The 16,581-nt window shown below is 38.0% G+C and overlaps 1 protein-coding gene across 3 annotated transcripts in view; it reads right to left on the reverse strand.

Annotated features, from left to right (window-relative positions):
- Positions 1 to 16,581, reverse strand: part of SMOX (spermine oxidase) — a 127,809-nt gene that overhangs the window by 107,007 nt on the left and 4,221 nt on the right. For 2 of the 3 annotated variants that reach the window (XM_053704297.1, XM_053704298.1), the window contains one exon: positions 1,663 to 1,730. The exons of the other annotated variant lie outside the window; for it this stretch is intronic. The gene's annotated coding sequence lies outside the window, so the exon portion shown is untranslated. The remainder of the gene's footprint in view (positions 1 to 1,662; positions 1,731 to 16,581) is intronic. 3 annotated transcript variants of the gene reach the window in all.

Genomic DNA, 16,581 nt, shown 5'->3' on the forward strand with positions numbered 1-16,581 from the left:
ATTACTAAGCCCAACACCGGCAACCTCAAAGTGCTTTCTATATTCACTACATGAGTGGTAAACTATCACTGGTACATTATATACTACGTTCATTTGATTTCACCAAATAAAAACACTGTCTCTGCCCAAGGGAACTTACCAAAATACATATTTTGTTTAGGGTCTAATTGTATGTGGACCTTGGTACCTTGCTGTCATTTATAACTGCATGCCTTGACTTTGTGGGGTTGTGTGCAGACTCTGTGGGCGCGATCACATATGTGGCGACAGGCGCAGAAGGCAGCATCGGAAATTTTTAGTTGGATCGAGCGATCACATATATGGCGCAGCATACAAGTTACTTGCGCATATTTTACCCGGCGTCCTGTGGGCGCGATCACATATGTGGCGACAGGCGCAAAATGCAGCTCCAGCAATTTTTTGTTGGATCGAACGATCACATATACGGTGCAGCATACAAGTTACGCGCATATATTTTACCCGTCGCCCATAGTTTTTACTCCTATAAACTTACATAGAACTGGCATTGCCAGTCGGTATCATATATTTAGCACAAGGACTTACGCGCGCAGAATGGAGAAAATTTACTCCATTTTCACCTCGCTTCACATATGCAGGCACAGCAAGCCTTGCACTGACTATAAAAGTACTTTAACTCCCTGGAAGCCTTAACAAACACCTAACGTATGTGCAATATCAACCTCTAAACCACCATCCCCCCACATCGCAAAAACTAATAAATGTTAACCCCTAATCCGCCATCCCCACACATCGCAATAACTAATAAAAGTTAACTTCTAATCCACCATCCCCACACATCGCAATAACTAATAAAAGTTAACCCCTAAACTGCCATACCCAAACCTCACAATAACTAATTAAAGGTAACCCCTAATTCACCATCCCCACACATTGCAGTAACTAATAAAAGTTAACCCCCAATTCGCCATCCCTCCACAACGTAAACCACTATATAAACCTATTAACCTCTAAACCGCCACCCCCCAACAACGCAAACTACCTAATCAACCTAATAACACCTAAACCACCATCCCCCAACAACACAAACTACCTAATTAACCTATTAACCCCTAAACTGCCAACCCCCACCATGCAAACTACCCAATAAAACTATTAACCCCTATTAAAATACACTTACATAAAAAAATACTAACTACATTAAAATTTAATAAAAAATTACCAAAAATAAAAAACCTAAATTACTAAAAAAAACTAACATTACAAAAAAAAAAAAAATAACATTACGTAAAAAAAATTAACATTACTAAAAAAAGAAATTCTAAGATTACAAAAAATAAAAAAACCTAACATTGTTATTTTCTGTAAACTAAATTATCCAAAATAAAAAAGTTATTCCTATTCTAATACCCCCTTAAAAAAAAAAAAAAACCCTAATCTAACAATAAACTAATAGCCATTAAAAGGGCCTTTTGTAGGGCATTGCCGTAAGTTTAACAACTCTTTTGCCCTGAAAAAAACATAGTACCCCCTAACATTACAACCCCCACCTACCCAACCCCCAAAAATAAAATAACTAAAAAAATCTCTAATCTACCCATTGTCCCGAAAAGGGCTCAGCTCTTTTTCAGCCCATTAAAGAAACAAAAAACACTAATCTAAAAAAAGGAACCTAACACTAACCTCAAAATAGGTACTCATCAAAGGTGCGGATCCAGAGCGGTGGCAGTCATCGGCGACGTGGAGGTCCTCTTCATGCGATTGATCAGCCAATAGGATTTAAGAGAACATGTGAGAACAGGCAACATTCATATCACACAGTGTAGCCTATTTCACATATGATTAAAATAATTTGTATATCGCACAGAAAAAATATTTTTGATTTAAAACATATTTATAGACCACACAAATAAATTAATAACCAAACACAATCTTTAAAATATACTGATATATCCTAAATATCAATTCCGGTTTATTAAGTTGGTCAATAACCCCAAAAGGTCTGATAACAAAAAATGTATTCAAATGAGTATACATTTATTGTACATTGAAATGTAAAAAATGATGAGAGGTATAGTTAAGGCTAATAATTAATTAACATTATTTAAATTGGGTCACAAAGAAAGGGGGAATTGATTTTATAATGAATGAAGGGTATAATTAAGACTAATAATAAATAAACATTATTTAATAAAATAACTCATATATCATTCACAATTTAAACCTATGGGGGTAATTGTTCTCAACCTATATATCCAGTAGAGTTCTTGTTTCAAAAGCAATTTATGTTTGTCACCACCTCTAACTGGAGGCATCACTCTATCATCACTATTTTTCAGTGACCCTATTTAAATAATGTTAATTTATTATTAGCCTTAAAGGGACAGTCAAGTCCAAAAAAACTTTCATGTTTCAAATAGGGCATGTAATTTTAAACAACTTTCCAATTTTCTTTTACCACCAATTTTTCTTTGTTCTCTTGGTATTCTTAGTTGAAAGCTAAACCTAGGAGGTTCATATGCTAATTTATTAGACCTTGAAGGCCGCCTCTAATCTAAATGCATTTTGATAGTTTGTCACCACTAGAGGGCATTAGTTCACGTTTTTCATATAGATAACATTGAGCTCATGCACTTGAATTTACCATGGAGACAGCTCTGATTGGCTAAAATGCAAGTCGGTCAAAAGAACTGAAATAAGGGGGCAGTCTGCTGAGGCTTAGATACAAGATAATTACAGAGGTAAAACATGTATAATTATAACTATGCTGGTTATGCAAAACTGGGGAATTAGTAATTAAGGGATTATCTATCTTTAAAACAACAAAAATTTTGGTGTTGACTGTCCCTTTAACTAAACCTCTCATCATTTTTTTACAATAAATTTATACTCATTCAAATACATTTTTTGTTATCAGACCTTTTGGGGTTTTTGACCAACTTAATAAATCGGAATTGATATTTAAGATATATCAGTATATTCTAAAGATTGTTTTTGGTTAATCAACGGCTAGATTGCGAGTTTTGCGTTATGGGTGAAAAAGCAGCGTTATGGCTCTTTTTCACTACCGCTGGTATTACGAGTCTTGCAGGTATTTCTGTACCGCACACTTTTTTGGACGTAACACAATGTAACTACCGCAGCTTTCAAAAAGTCCTTTTCAAATGGGACTTCCATAGCGCCGGTATTACGAGTTTGCCTGTCCGGCCAAAAAGCGAGCGGTACAGCCTATAACTACAAGATCCATACCGTAAACTGAAAGTCAGTAGTTATGAGTTTTGCGCTACAAATCTGTAACATAAAACTCATAACTAAAGTGCTAAACAGTACACTCATAAACTACCTATTAACCCCTAAACCGAGGCCCTTCCGCATCGCAAATAATAAAATAAAATTATTAACCCCTAATCTGCCGCTCCCGACATCGCCGCCACTATAATAAACAAATATGATTAACCCCTAATCTGCTGGCCCTAGCATCACCGTAACCTACATTACTGTTATTAACCCCTAATCTGCTGCCCCCAAAATCTCTGCCACTATACTAAAGTTATTAACCCCTAAACCTAACCCTAAGGGCTAGATTTATTAAGCCCCTACGGCAGCAAGTTCTCTCAAGAACTTGCTCGCCGTAATTTATCACCAGACCGCTGCTTCCTGAGCCTCTTCGCCACGTCTAATCTGGTGAAATACAGCTCCTGCCCGCGCGTGATTGGCTGTGCGCGGGCAGGGGGCGGGATTGCACGCGAGCGCAAAATTGCGCTCGTGTGCAATGCCGAATACCTGCGGGTATTTTCGCCCCGCCACAGGCGAGCTGAGGCGTACCTCCTGTACGCCTCAGCTTTAATAAATCTAGCCCTAAATCTAACCCTAACTTTAATGTAATTAAAATAAATCTAAATAAAACCTACTATTAATAACTAAATAATATCTATTTAAAACTAAATACTTACCTGTAAAATAAACCCTAAGCTAGCTACAATATGACTAATAGTTACATTACAGCTATCTTAGGTTTTATTTTTATTTCACAGCTAAGTTTGTATTTATTTTAACTAGGTAGAATAGTTAGTAAATAGTTATTAACTATTTAATAACTACCTAGTTAAAATAAATACAAACTTACCTGTAAAATAAAACCTAACCTGTCTTACATTAACACCTAACATTACACTACAATTAAATAAATGACATTAATAAAATACAATTAACTAAATTACAAAAAACAAACAAACACTAAATTACACAAAATTAAAAAGAAATGATCAAATATTTAAACTAATTACACCTAATCTAATAGCCCTATCAAAATAAAAAAGCCCCCCCAAAATAAAAAAAAACCCTAGCCTAAACTAAACTACCAATAGCCCTTAAAAGGGCCTTTTGCGGGGCATTGCCCCAAAGAAATCTGCTCTTTACCTGTAAAAAAAAAAATACAAACAACCCCCCAACAGTAAAACCCACCACCCACTTAACTAAACCCCCCAAATAAAAACTTATCTAAAAAACCTAAGCTCCCCATTGCCCTGAAAAGGGAATTTGGATGGCCATTGCCCTTAAAAGGGCATTTAGCTCTTTTTCAGCCCAAACCCTAATCTAAAAATAAAACCCACCCAATAAACCCTTAAAAATACCTAACACTAACTCCCGAAGATCCACTTACAGTTTTTGAAGACCGGACATCCATCCTCAACGAAGTGGCAGAAGTCTTCATCCAGACGGCATCTTCTATCTTCATCCATCCGGCGCGGAGCGGCACCATCTTCAAGACATCCGGCGCGGAGCATCCTCTTCTTTCCACGGCTACTGAAGAATGAAGGTTCCTTTAAGGGACGTCATCCAAGATGGCATCCCTTGAATTCCGATTGGCTGATAGAATTCTATCAGCCAATCGGAATTAAAGGAAAAAAAAATCTTATTTGCTGATGCAATCAGCCAATAGGATTGAGCTCACATTCCATTGACTGATTGGAACAGCCAATAGAATGTGAGCTCAATCCTATTGGCTGATTGGATCAGCCAATAGGATTAAAGCTCAATACTATTGGCTGATTGGATCAGCCAATAGGATTTTTTCACCTTTAATTCCGATTATCTGATAGAATTCAATCAGCCAATCGGAATTCAAGGGACGCCATCTTGGATGACGTACCTTAAAGGAACCTTCATTCTTCAGTAGTCGTGGAAAGAAGAGGATGCTCCGCGCCGGATGTCTTGAAGATGGAGCCGCTCCGCGCCGCATGGATGAAGATAGAAGATAACGTCTGGATGAAGACTTCTGCCGGCTTGGATGAAGACTTCGGCCCGCTTGGATGAAGACTTCTCCCGGCTTCGTTGAGGACTTCTGCCCGCTTGGATGAAGACTTCTGCCGCTTTGTTGAGGATGAAATATCCGGTCTTTAAAAACTGTAAGTGGATCTTCGGGGGTTAGTGTTAGGTTTTTTAAGGGTTTATTGGGTGGGTTTTATTTTTACATTAGGGTTTGGGCTGAAAAAGAGCTAAATGCCCTTTTAAGGGCAATGCCCATCCAAATGCCCTTTTCAGCGCAATGGGAAGCTTAGGTTTTTTAGATAGGTTTTTATTTGGGGGGTTTGGTTGTGTGGGTGGTGGGTTTTACTGTTGGGGGGTTGTTTGTATTTTTTTTTTACAGGTAAAAGAGCTGATTTCTTTGGGGCAATGCCCCGCAAAAGGCCCTTTTAAGGGCTATTGGCAGTTTAGTTTAGGCTAGTGGGTTTTTTTATTTTGGGGGGCTTTTTTTTATTTTTTATAATTTCTATTTTATTGTTGTTAAACCATTTGGGATACAGAAATAGAGATAAGGGTATATACATATCCATAACATATTTGGGGTAACAAAACATGATATACACATCATATGTGGTTTAAGAAATAAGCCAGGAAAACAAGATAATAAACAAAGCAAAAAAAAGCAGAAAATACATATCCTAAACAATCCTTTTTAGCTTCTAATTTTAATTAACAAAACTTTCTAGATTTCTTTTCTTTTTCCCTTTTTTGTTTTGTTTTTCCCCAAATGGTGAACTTTTCTATCTAAATTAGAACACAAGAAGAATAAGAAAAGAGATAGAAAAAAAAAAAAAATTCCCTATATAATTAAAGGTAATTCATTTCTCACAATAGCATTTAGGACATATTCAGTAGATCTAAACGGATATATTATTTTCTTCTGCATTTCTATTGGTTGGAAAAGAATAAAAATCTCCCATTTTTTAAAGAAGCTTACTACTTCCTTATCTTTTTCGTGGTCTATTAGAGTTTGCTCCATCATCATTTGTTGAAATATCTGCTTATTAAGTTCAATTATTGATGGTGTTTTTTTCGAGATCCATGTTTTTAATAAAAGAAACCTTGCTACCCCTATCACTGTTTCAATAAATAACTTATTTTTAACTCTTTCTGTTGCAGGAAATAGAAAAAATACTAAGTCACGGTATACAACTGTCTTTACTTTTAATATTTTGGATATCCAGTAGCTTACTCTAATCCAGTATTGATTTACTATTGTACAGCCCCAGAAATTTTGGGGGGCTTTTTTATTTTGATAGGGCTATTAGATTAGGTGTAATTAGTTTAAATATTTTATAATTTATTTTTTATTTTGTGTAATTTAGTGTTTGTTTGTTTTTTGTAATTTAGTTAATTGTATTTAATTAAAGGGACACTGAACCCAATTTTTTTCTTTCGTGATTCAGATAGAGGATGCTATTTTAAGCAACTTTCTAATTTACTCCTATTATAAAATTTTCTTCATTCTCTTGGTATGTTTATTTGAAAAGCAAGAATGTAAGTTTAGATGCCGGCCCATTTTTGGTGAACAACCTGGGTTATCCTTGCTGATTGGACAGCACCAATAAACAAGTGCTGTCCGTGGTCCTGAACCAACAATTTGCTGGCTCCTTAGCATAGATGCCTTCTTTTTCAAATAAAGATAGCAAGATAATGAAGGAAAATTGATAATAGAAGTTAATTAGAAAGTTGCTTAAAATTGTATGCTGTATCTGAATCATGAAAGAAAAAATTTGGGTTCAGTGTCCCTTTAATGTAATTTATTTAATTGTAGTGTAAGGTTAGGTGTTAGTGTAACTCAGGTTAGGTTTTATTTTACAGGTAAATTTGTATTTATTTTAACTAGGTAGTTAGTAAATAGTTAATAACTATTTACTAACTAGTCTACCTATTTAAAATAAATACAAACTTAGCTGTGAAATACGAAATAAAACCTAAGATAGCTACACTGTAACTATTAGTTATATTGTAGCTAACTTAGGGTTTATTTTATAGGTAAGTATTTAGTTTTAAGTAGGAATAATTTAGTTAATGATAGTAATTTTTATTTAGATTTATTTTAATTATATTCAAGTTAGTGGTGTTAGGGTTACGTTAGGGTTAGGGTTAGACTTAGGGTTAGGGATAGGGGTTAATAACTTTAGTATAGTGGTGGCGACGTTGGGGGCAGGAGATTAGGGGTTAATAAGTGTAGGTAGGTGGCTGTGATGTTAGGTGCGGCAGATTAGGGGTTAATAACTGTAAAGTAGGTGGCGGCGACATTGGGGGCGGCAGATTAGGGGTTAATAAGTATAATAAATTAATAAGGTGGCGGCGATGTCGGGGGTGGCAGATTAAGGGTTAATAAGTATAATGTAGGTGTCGGCGATGTTGGGGGCGGCAGATTAGGGGTGTTTAGACTCGGGGTTCATGTTAGGGTGTTAGGTGTAAACATAACTTTTATTTCCCCAAAGGAATCAATGGGGCTGCGTTACGGAGCTTTACGCTCCTTTTTTGCAGGTGTTAGCCTTTTTTTTACCCGGCTCTCCCCATTGTTGTCTATCGGGAAATCGTGCACGAGCATGTAAAACCAGCTCAAAGCAGTGCTGGTATTGGAGTGCGGTATGGAGCTCAATTTTGCTCAACGCTGACATATTGCCTCCTAACGCCGGGTTTATAAAAACCTGTAATAGCAGCGCTATAGGGAAGTGAGCAGTGACAATAACTTACAAGTTAGTACCGAGCCGCTCATAACGCAAAACTCGTAATCTAGCCGCAATTTATTTGTGTGGTCTATGAATATGTTTAGATTTAAAAATACTTTTTCTGTGCAATATACAAATTATTTTAATCAGCCATATATATAAAAGAAGTCCTGACTGACTGACTCATCAACGCCCAGCTAAAACTGTTTAACCTAGGAACGTGAAATTTGACATTTATATTGTTTTTATGACGTAGGCACCCACTAAGGAAGGTTTTTTGGAAATTACGTCTCTAAAGGGGTGAAAAAGTTTTTTATGAGGATACCTATATCTCAAAAACCGACAATGTTACAGACTTGAAAATTGGTATTTAGATTCTTTTTGAAAAATAAAGAAACACGTGTTTTACCATTTCCCTAAAATCCACTTAAGGGGGGTCAAAAGGGGGGGCTGATTTATGAGGATCCCTATATCTCAAAAAACAAAGATGTTATAGACACGAAAATTGATATTTAGATTACAAGAAACACACGGCTAGATTTAGAGTTCTGCGGCCAAAGGGGTGCATTAGCTACGCGTGCTTTTTTTCCCCCGCACCTTTTAAATACCGCTGGTATTTAGAGTTCACATAATGGCTGCGTTAGGCTCCAAAAAGGGATCGTAGAGGCATATTTACCGCCACTGCAACTCTAAATACCAGCGGTGCTTACGGACGCGACCAGCTTCAAAAACGTGCTCGTGCACGATTCCCCCATAGGAAACAATGGGGCTGTTTGAGCTGAAAAAAAAACCTAACACCTGCAAAAAAGCAGCGTTCAGCTCCTAACGCAGCCCCATTGTTTCCTATGGGGAAACACTTCCTATGTCTGCACCTAACACCCTAACATGAACCCCGAGTCTAAACACCCCTAACCTTACACTTATTAACCCCTAATATGCCGACACCGCAATCGCTGACCCCTGCATATTTTTTTTAACCCCTAATCTGCCGCTCCGTACACAGCCGCAACCTACGTTATCCCTATGTACCCCTAATCTGCTGCCCCTAACACCGCCGACCCCTATATTATATTTATTAACCCCTAATCTGCCGCCCCCAACTTCGCCGCCACCTACCTGCTACAATTATTAACCCCTAATCTGCCGACCGGACCTCACCGCTACTATAATAAAGTTATTAACCCCTAATCCGCCTCACTCCAGCCTCAAAAACCCTAGAATAAATAGTATTAACCCCTAATCTGCCCTCTCTAACATCGCCGACACCTAACTTCAAGTATTAACCCCTAATCTGCCGACCGGACCTCGCCGCTACTCTAATAAATGTATTAACCCCTAAAGCTAAGTCTAACCCTAATCCTAACACCCCCCTAAATTAAATATAATTTTTATCTAACGAAATAAATTAACACTTATTAAATAAATTAATCCTATTTAAAGCTAAATACTTACCTGTAAAATAAACCATAATATAGCTACAATATAATTAATAATTACATTGTAGCTATTTTAGGATTAATATTTATTTTACAGGCAACTTTGTATTTATTTTAACCAGGTACAATAGCTATTAAATAGTTAATAACTATTTAATAGCTACCTAGTTAAAATAATTACAAAATTACCTGTAAAATAAATCCTAACCTAAGTTACAATTAAACCCACTACACTACAAACACTACACTAGCAATAAATTAATTACATACAAATAAATACAATTGAATAAACTAACTAAAGTACAAAAAATAAAAAAAGAACTAAGTTACAAAAAATAAAAAAATAATTTACAAACATTATAAAAATATTACAACAATTTTAAGCTAATTACACGTACTCTAAGCCCCCTAATAAAATAACAAAGCCCCCCCAAATAAAAAAATGCCCTACCCTATTCTAAAATAAAAATTGAAAAGCTCTTTTACCTTACTAGCCCTTAAAAGGGCTTTTTGCGGGGCATGCCCCAAAGAATTCTGCTCTTTTGCCTGTAAAAAAAACATACAATACCCCCCCAACATTACAACCCACCACCCACATACCCCTAATCTAACCCAAACCCCCCTTAAATAAACCTAACACTAAGCCCCTGAAGATCTTCCTACCTTATCCACGCCGGGTATCACCGATCCGTCCAGAAGATGGTCCGAAGTCTTCCTCCTATCCGGGCGATGTCTTCATCCAAGCGGGGGCTGAAGAGGTCCATCATCGGGCTGAAGAGGTCCATCATCCGGCTGAAGTCTTCATCCAAGCGGGGGCTTAAGAGGTCCATCATCCGGCTGAAGTCTTCTATCAAGCGGCATCTTCAATCTTCTTTCTTCCGGCTCCATCTTCATCCCGCCAACGCGGAACATCCATCCTGGCCGACGACTTCCCGACAAATGACGGTTCCTTTAAGGGACGTCATCCAAGATGGCGTCCCTTGAATTCCGATTGGCTGATAGGATTCTATCAGCCAATCGGAATTAAGGTAGGAAAAATCTGATTGGCTGATGGAATCAGCCAATCAGATTCAAGTTCAATCCGATTGGCTGATCCGATCAACCAATCAGATTGAGCTCGCATTCTATTGGCTGTTCCGATCAGCCAATAGAATGCAAGATCAATCTGATTGGCTGATTGGATCAGCCAGTCGGATTGAACTTGAATCTGATTGGCTGATTCCATCAGCCAATCAGAATTTTCCTACCTGAATTCCGATTGGCTGATAGAATCCTATCAGCCAATAGGAATTCGAGGGACGCCATCTTGGATTACGTCCCTTAAAGGAACCGTCATTCGTCGGCCAGGATGGATGTTCCGCGTCGGCAGGATGAAGATGGAGCCGGAAGAAAAAAGATTGAAGATGCCGCTTGATAGAAGACTTCAGCTGGATGATGGACCTCTTAAGCCCCCGCTTGGATGAAGACTTCAGCCGGATGATGGACCTCTTCAGCCCAATGATGGACCTCTTCAGCCCCCGCTTGGATGAAGACATCGCCCGGATAGGAGGAAGACTTCGGACCATCTTCTGGACGGATCGGTGATACCCGGCGTGGTGAAGATAAGGTAGGAAGATCTTCAGGGGCTTAGTGTTAGGTTTATTTAAGGGGGGTTTGGGTTAGATTAGGGGTATGTGGGTGGTGGGTTGTAATGTTGGGGGGGGTATTGTATGTTTTTTTTACAGGCAAAAGAGCAGAATTCTTTGGGGCATGCCTCGCAAAAGGCCCTTTTAAGGGCTGGTAAGGTAAAAGAGCTTTTCAATTTTTATTTTAGAATAGGGTAGGGCATTTTTTTATTTTGGGGGGCTTTGTTATTTTATTAGGGGGCTTAGAGTAGGTGTAATTAGCTTAAAATTGTTGTAATATTTTTATAATGTTTGTAAATTATTTTTTTATTTTTTGTAACAGTTCTTTTTTTATTTTTTGTACTTTAGTTAGTTTATTTAATTGTATTTATTTGTAGGTATTTGTATGTAATTAATTTGTTGCTAGTGTAGTGTTAGGTTTAATTGTAACTTAGGTTAGGATTTATTTTACAGGTAATTTTGTAATTGTTTTAACTAGGTAGCTATTAAATAGTTCTTAACTATTTAATAGCTATTGTACCTGGTTAAAATAAATACAAAGTTGCCTGTAAAATAAATATAAATCCTAAAATAGCTACAATATAATTATTATTTATATTGTAGCTATATTAGGGTTTATTTTACAGGTAAGTATTTAGCTTTAAATAGGAATAATTTATTTAATAAGATTTATTTTATTTTGTTAGATTAAAATTATATTTAATTTAGGGGGGTGTTAGGGTTAGGGTTAGACTTAGCTTTAGGGGTTAATACATTTATTAGAGTAGCGGTGAGGTCCGGTCGGCAGATTAGGGGTTAATAATTGTAGGTAAGGTAGCGGCGACGTTGGGGGGGGGGCAGATTAGGGGTTAATAAATATTATGTAGGTGTCGGCGGTGTTAGGGGCAGCAGATTAGGGGTACATAGGGATAATGTAGGTTGCGGCGGTGTGCGGTCGGCAGATTAGGGGTTAAAAAAATTTAATAGAGTGGCGGCGATGTGGGGGGACCTCGGTTTAGGGGTACATAGGTAGTTTATGGGTGTTAGTGTACTTTAGAGCACAGTAGTTAAGAGCTTTATGAACCGGCGTTAGCCCAGAAAGCTCTTAACTCCTGGCTTTTCTCTGCGGCTGGAGTTTTGTCGTTAGATGTCTAACGCTCACTTCAGCCAAGACTCTAAATATCGGCGTTAGAAAGATCCCATTGAAAAGATAGGCTACACAATTGGCATAGGGGGATCTGCGGTATGGAAAAGTCGCGGCTGGAAAGTGAGCTTTAGACCCTTTCCTGACTGACTCTAAATACCAGCGGTAGGACAAAACCAGCGTTAGGACCCCCTAACGCTGGTTTTGACGGCTAATGCAGAACTCTAAATCTAGGCGACAGAGAATTAACGAAAATTCAATAAGTTCATGTGCAACCCAAACGGACACACATCGTTGCGAGTGGTCGTGTTTTTCGCTGTTTTCTTACAAATCACAAAATCCATGTGAGCGAACCTGCGGGCAATAGCTAGTATGTAATATAGGCTACACTGTGTGATATGAATGTTGCCTGTTCTCACATGTTCTCTTTTTTATATGTAATTATGAAATTTATGCTGTGTATATAGTAGTGTGAATGTTTTTAAAATTAATTGATTGTAGGCTGTTGTGCCATTAAATAGGGAGTCTGCGCAGTGCTAAGTATCCTATGATTAAAGGGACAGTTCACTCAAAAATGTCTCCCCTTTAAATTGTTCCCAATGTTTCATTTTACCTGCTGAAGTGTTTTAAATTGTTTACAAGTAGCTCCTTTACCCCTATTTTGGCATTTGAAATAGCTGATTTAGCCTGTGGTATCCCAACCTATACTGAAAGTTTCTATACTGGATTATATTCTATTGAATAGCCTAAGTAAACACAGCCAGCAGAAAAAATTAAACTCACAGTGGGGGGAATGATAGTTGAGTAATAAAATGATAATTTTCCATTGTTCTCTCTAAGTATTGAGCTTTGGTTTTCTAGACAAATATAAGATAAGGAAGCAAGTGTGTGTACACAAAGTGATAACATAATGAGATCTGATACTACCTGAAGCTCAACCCATTGTAATAGGCTGTGGTTTAAAAGCACAAAACCAGCTACTTCATATATACAAATAAACCGAAAAATGCAATTTCTCAAATATTTTATACTCTGCAGCTGGTATAACAAGTCATTGAAAATGCATTAATATAAAAACAATTTTACAGTGTACTGTCCCTTTAAGTGCCTGTGAGGGCACGAAACTAGTCAGGATGTTTGTGGCCATGTACCAATGTTTTTAAACTGGAATTAAGTCTTTTGTTTTTTAGCAGCCCTTTTTGGTGTCTCTTGTTGTGCGGCTGTACACTCTCTTTTTTTGCAATCACTTTCGTTTGGCCGTTTCAGCCTGCACCCCTTTCAGCTGTTTCATTGTGGACCTTCTGCTTTCCGTGGAGCTACAGCCTCTATCAGGACCTGCATCGGCAAGGAGTGTGTGTGTGGCTTAGTTATTAGGTTAATACTTTGCGTTGTGGGGGGTTGGCAGATTAGGGATTAATACTTTTAAAATTGGCCTGCTGACCTTCAAAGCTTTAAACAACCAAGGCCCACAGTACCTGAAAGAGCTCCTGACACCCTACATCCCATCCTGTTCACTTAGGTCTGCCAAAACATCCCTCCTCTCAGTGCCAAGAATAAGGACAAACTCAGGCTCCAGAGCATTCGGCCACGCTGCCCCTACTTTCTGGAAGACCCACCTCTTCCATCAGGCATTCAGTCCGCTTATCTGACCTTCAGAAACTCCTAACTTTTATGTCTTATGTTGGTATATTTGTAAAGTGCTTTGAGTCTCACAGGGAGAAAAGCGCTATATAAATTGCAAATTATTATTATAATTATATTACTTTTATTATGTAGTTTGCGTTGTGGTTAATTGGTTAATTAGGTAGTTTGCGTTGTGAAGGTTTGGCGGTTTAGGTGTTAATAGGTTAATTAGGTCGTTTGCCTTGTGGGGAGATGGCGGTTTAGAGGTTAATAGGTTTATATATTAGTTTGCATTGTTGGGGGTTGGCGGTTTAGGGGTTAATATGTTTATATAGTGGAGACGGCAGAACAAGGGAGCGGAGGTTGTGGTATGAGCGTTCTTTTTATCATTTGTACTTGATCATTTGCGCTGAAACTTACACCGCATATGTAATCTCGCCCTGTGTGTGAGTTTCTGCGTTTGTGAGTGAGAGTGTTTGTGTGTGTATGATTGTCTTTGTGTGTATGAGTGTATGTGTATGTGAGAGAGTGAGTGTCCTTTGTGTGTGAGAAAGTCTGAGAGATGTGCATGTTTGTGAGAATTAGTGTTAATGTCTAAGTGCAAATATGTATATATGTGTTATTGTGTGTGCGGTGCAAGAGTATTCAGGTTTGGGGGCCTAGTTATCAAGCCGTCAACCTCAAATACGCTGGAATTCCGCATCGTATTTGTGGCGAGGCTGATACGCCTTAGTTATCAAAGGCTCGAGACCGGCAAAAGTAGAATTTTGTGACGTAAGCATCGATCCGCCGGACTCAGTCCGACACAGATCGATTCTTACGTCACTCCAGATGTTCCGCACACAAGTGCGGCACATTCTCACTACTTTTGCTAGTTATCAAATGACTAGCAGGTACGCTCGGCACTTTTACGGCCCAGCGTACCTGGTTTTCAATCCGCCACCCCTGGAGGCGGCGGATCCCATAGGAATCAATGGGAGTCTGACCATAGCGAAAGTACAAGTTCGCTGCTGACAGACATCCCATTGATTTCTATGGGAGCTGTCTGCACCTAACACCCTAACATGTACCCCGAGTCTAAACACCACTAATCTGTCCCCCCTACACCGCCGCAACTAAATAAAGTTATTACCCCCTAAACCGCCGCTCCCGGAGCCCACCGCAAGCTACTCTATGCATATTAACCCCTAAACCGCCACTCCCGGAGCCCACCGCAAGCTACTCTATACATATTAACCCCTAAACCGCCGCTCCCGGAGCCCACCGCAAGCTACTCTATACATATTAACCCCTAAACCGCCGCTCCCGGAGCCCACCGCAAGCTACTCTATACATATTAACCCCTAAACCGCCTCTCCCGGAGCCCACCGCAAGCTACTCTATACATATTAACCTCTAAACCGCTGCTCCCGGAGCCCACCGCAACTATAATAAATGTATTAACCCCTAAACCGCCGCTCCCTGAACCCGCCGCAACCTATATTAAATGTATTAACCCCTAATCTGCCCCCCCTACACCGTCGCCACCTATAATAAATTTATTAACCCCTATCCTGCCCCCCCCCTACACCGTCGCCACCTATAATAAATTTATTAACCCCTATCCTGCCCCCCCTACACCGTCGCCACCTATAATAAATTTATTAACCCCTATCCTGCCCCCCCTACACCTTCGCCACCTATAATAAATTTATTAACCCCTATCCTGCCCCCCCTACACCGTCGCCACCTATAATAAATGTATTAACCCCTATCCTGCCCCCCACTACGCCGCCGCCACTGTAATAAAATTATTAACCCCTAAACCTAAGTCTAACCCTAACCCTAACGCCCCCCTAACTTAAATATTAATTAAATAAATCTAAATAAATTAACTCTTATTAACTAAATGAATCCTATTTAAAACTAAATACTTACCTTTAAAATAAACCCTAATATAGCTACAATATAAATAATAATTATATTCTAGCTATCTTAGGATTTATATTTATTTTACAGGTACCTTTCAATTTATTTTAACTAGGTACAATAGCTATTAAATAGTTATTAACTATTTAATAGCTTACCTAGCTAAAATAAAGAGAAATGTACCTGTTAAATAAATCCTAACCTAAGTTACAATTACACCTAACACTACACTATACTTTAATAAATTATTCCTATTTAAAAATAAATACTTACCTGTAAAATAAACCCGAAGATAGCTACAATGTAATTAATAATTATATTGTAGCTATCTTAGGATTTATATTTATTTTACAGGTAACTTTGTATTTATTTTAGCTAGTTAGAATAGTTATTAAATAGTTATTAACTATTTAATAACTACCTAGCTAAAAGAAATACAAAATTACCTGTAAAATAAATCCTAACTTAAGTTACAATTAAACCTAATACTACACTATCATTAAATTAATTAAATAAACTACCTTCAAATAACTACAATTAAATACAATTACATAAACTAACTAAAGTACAAAAAATAAAAAAAGCTAAGTTACAAAAAATAAAAAAATAAGTTACAAACATGTTAAAAATATTACAACAATTTTAAGCTACTTACACCTAATCTAAGCCCCCTAATAAAATAACAAACCCCCCCAAAATAAAAAAATGCCCTACCCTATTCTAAATTAAATACATTTCAAAGCTCTTTTACCTTACCAGCCCTTAAAAGGGCCATTTGTGGGGGCATGCCCCAAAGAAAACAGCTCTTTTGCCTGTAAAAGAAAAATACAACCCCCCCCAACATTAAAACCCACCACCCACATACCCCTAATCTAACCCCAACCCCCCTTACAAAA

Source organism: Bombina bombina, chromosome 2 (genome assembly GCF_027579735.1).
Source record: "Bombina bombina isolate aBomBom1 chromosome 2, aBomBom1.pri, whole genome shotgun sequence".
In the NCBI taxonomy this organism is placed as follows: domain Eukaryota; kingdom Metazoa; phylum Chordata; class Amphibia; order Anura; family Bombinatoridae; genus Bombina; species Bombina bombina.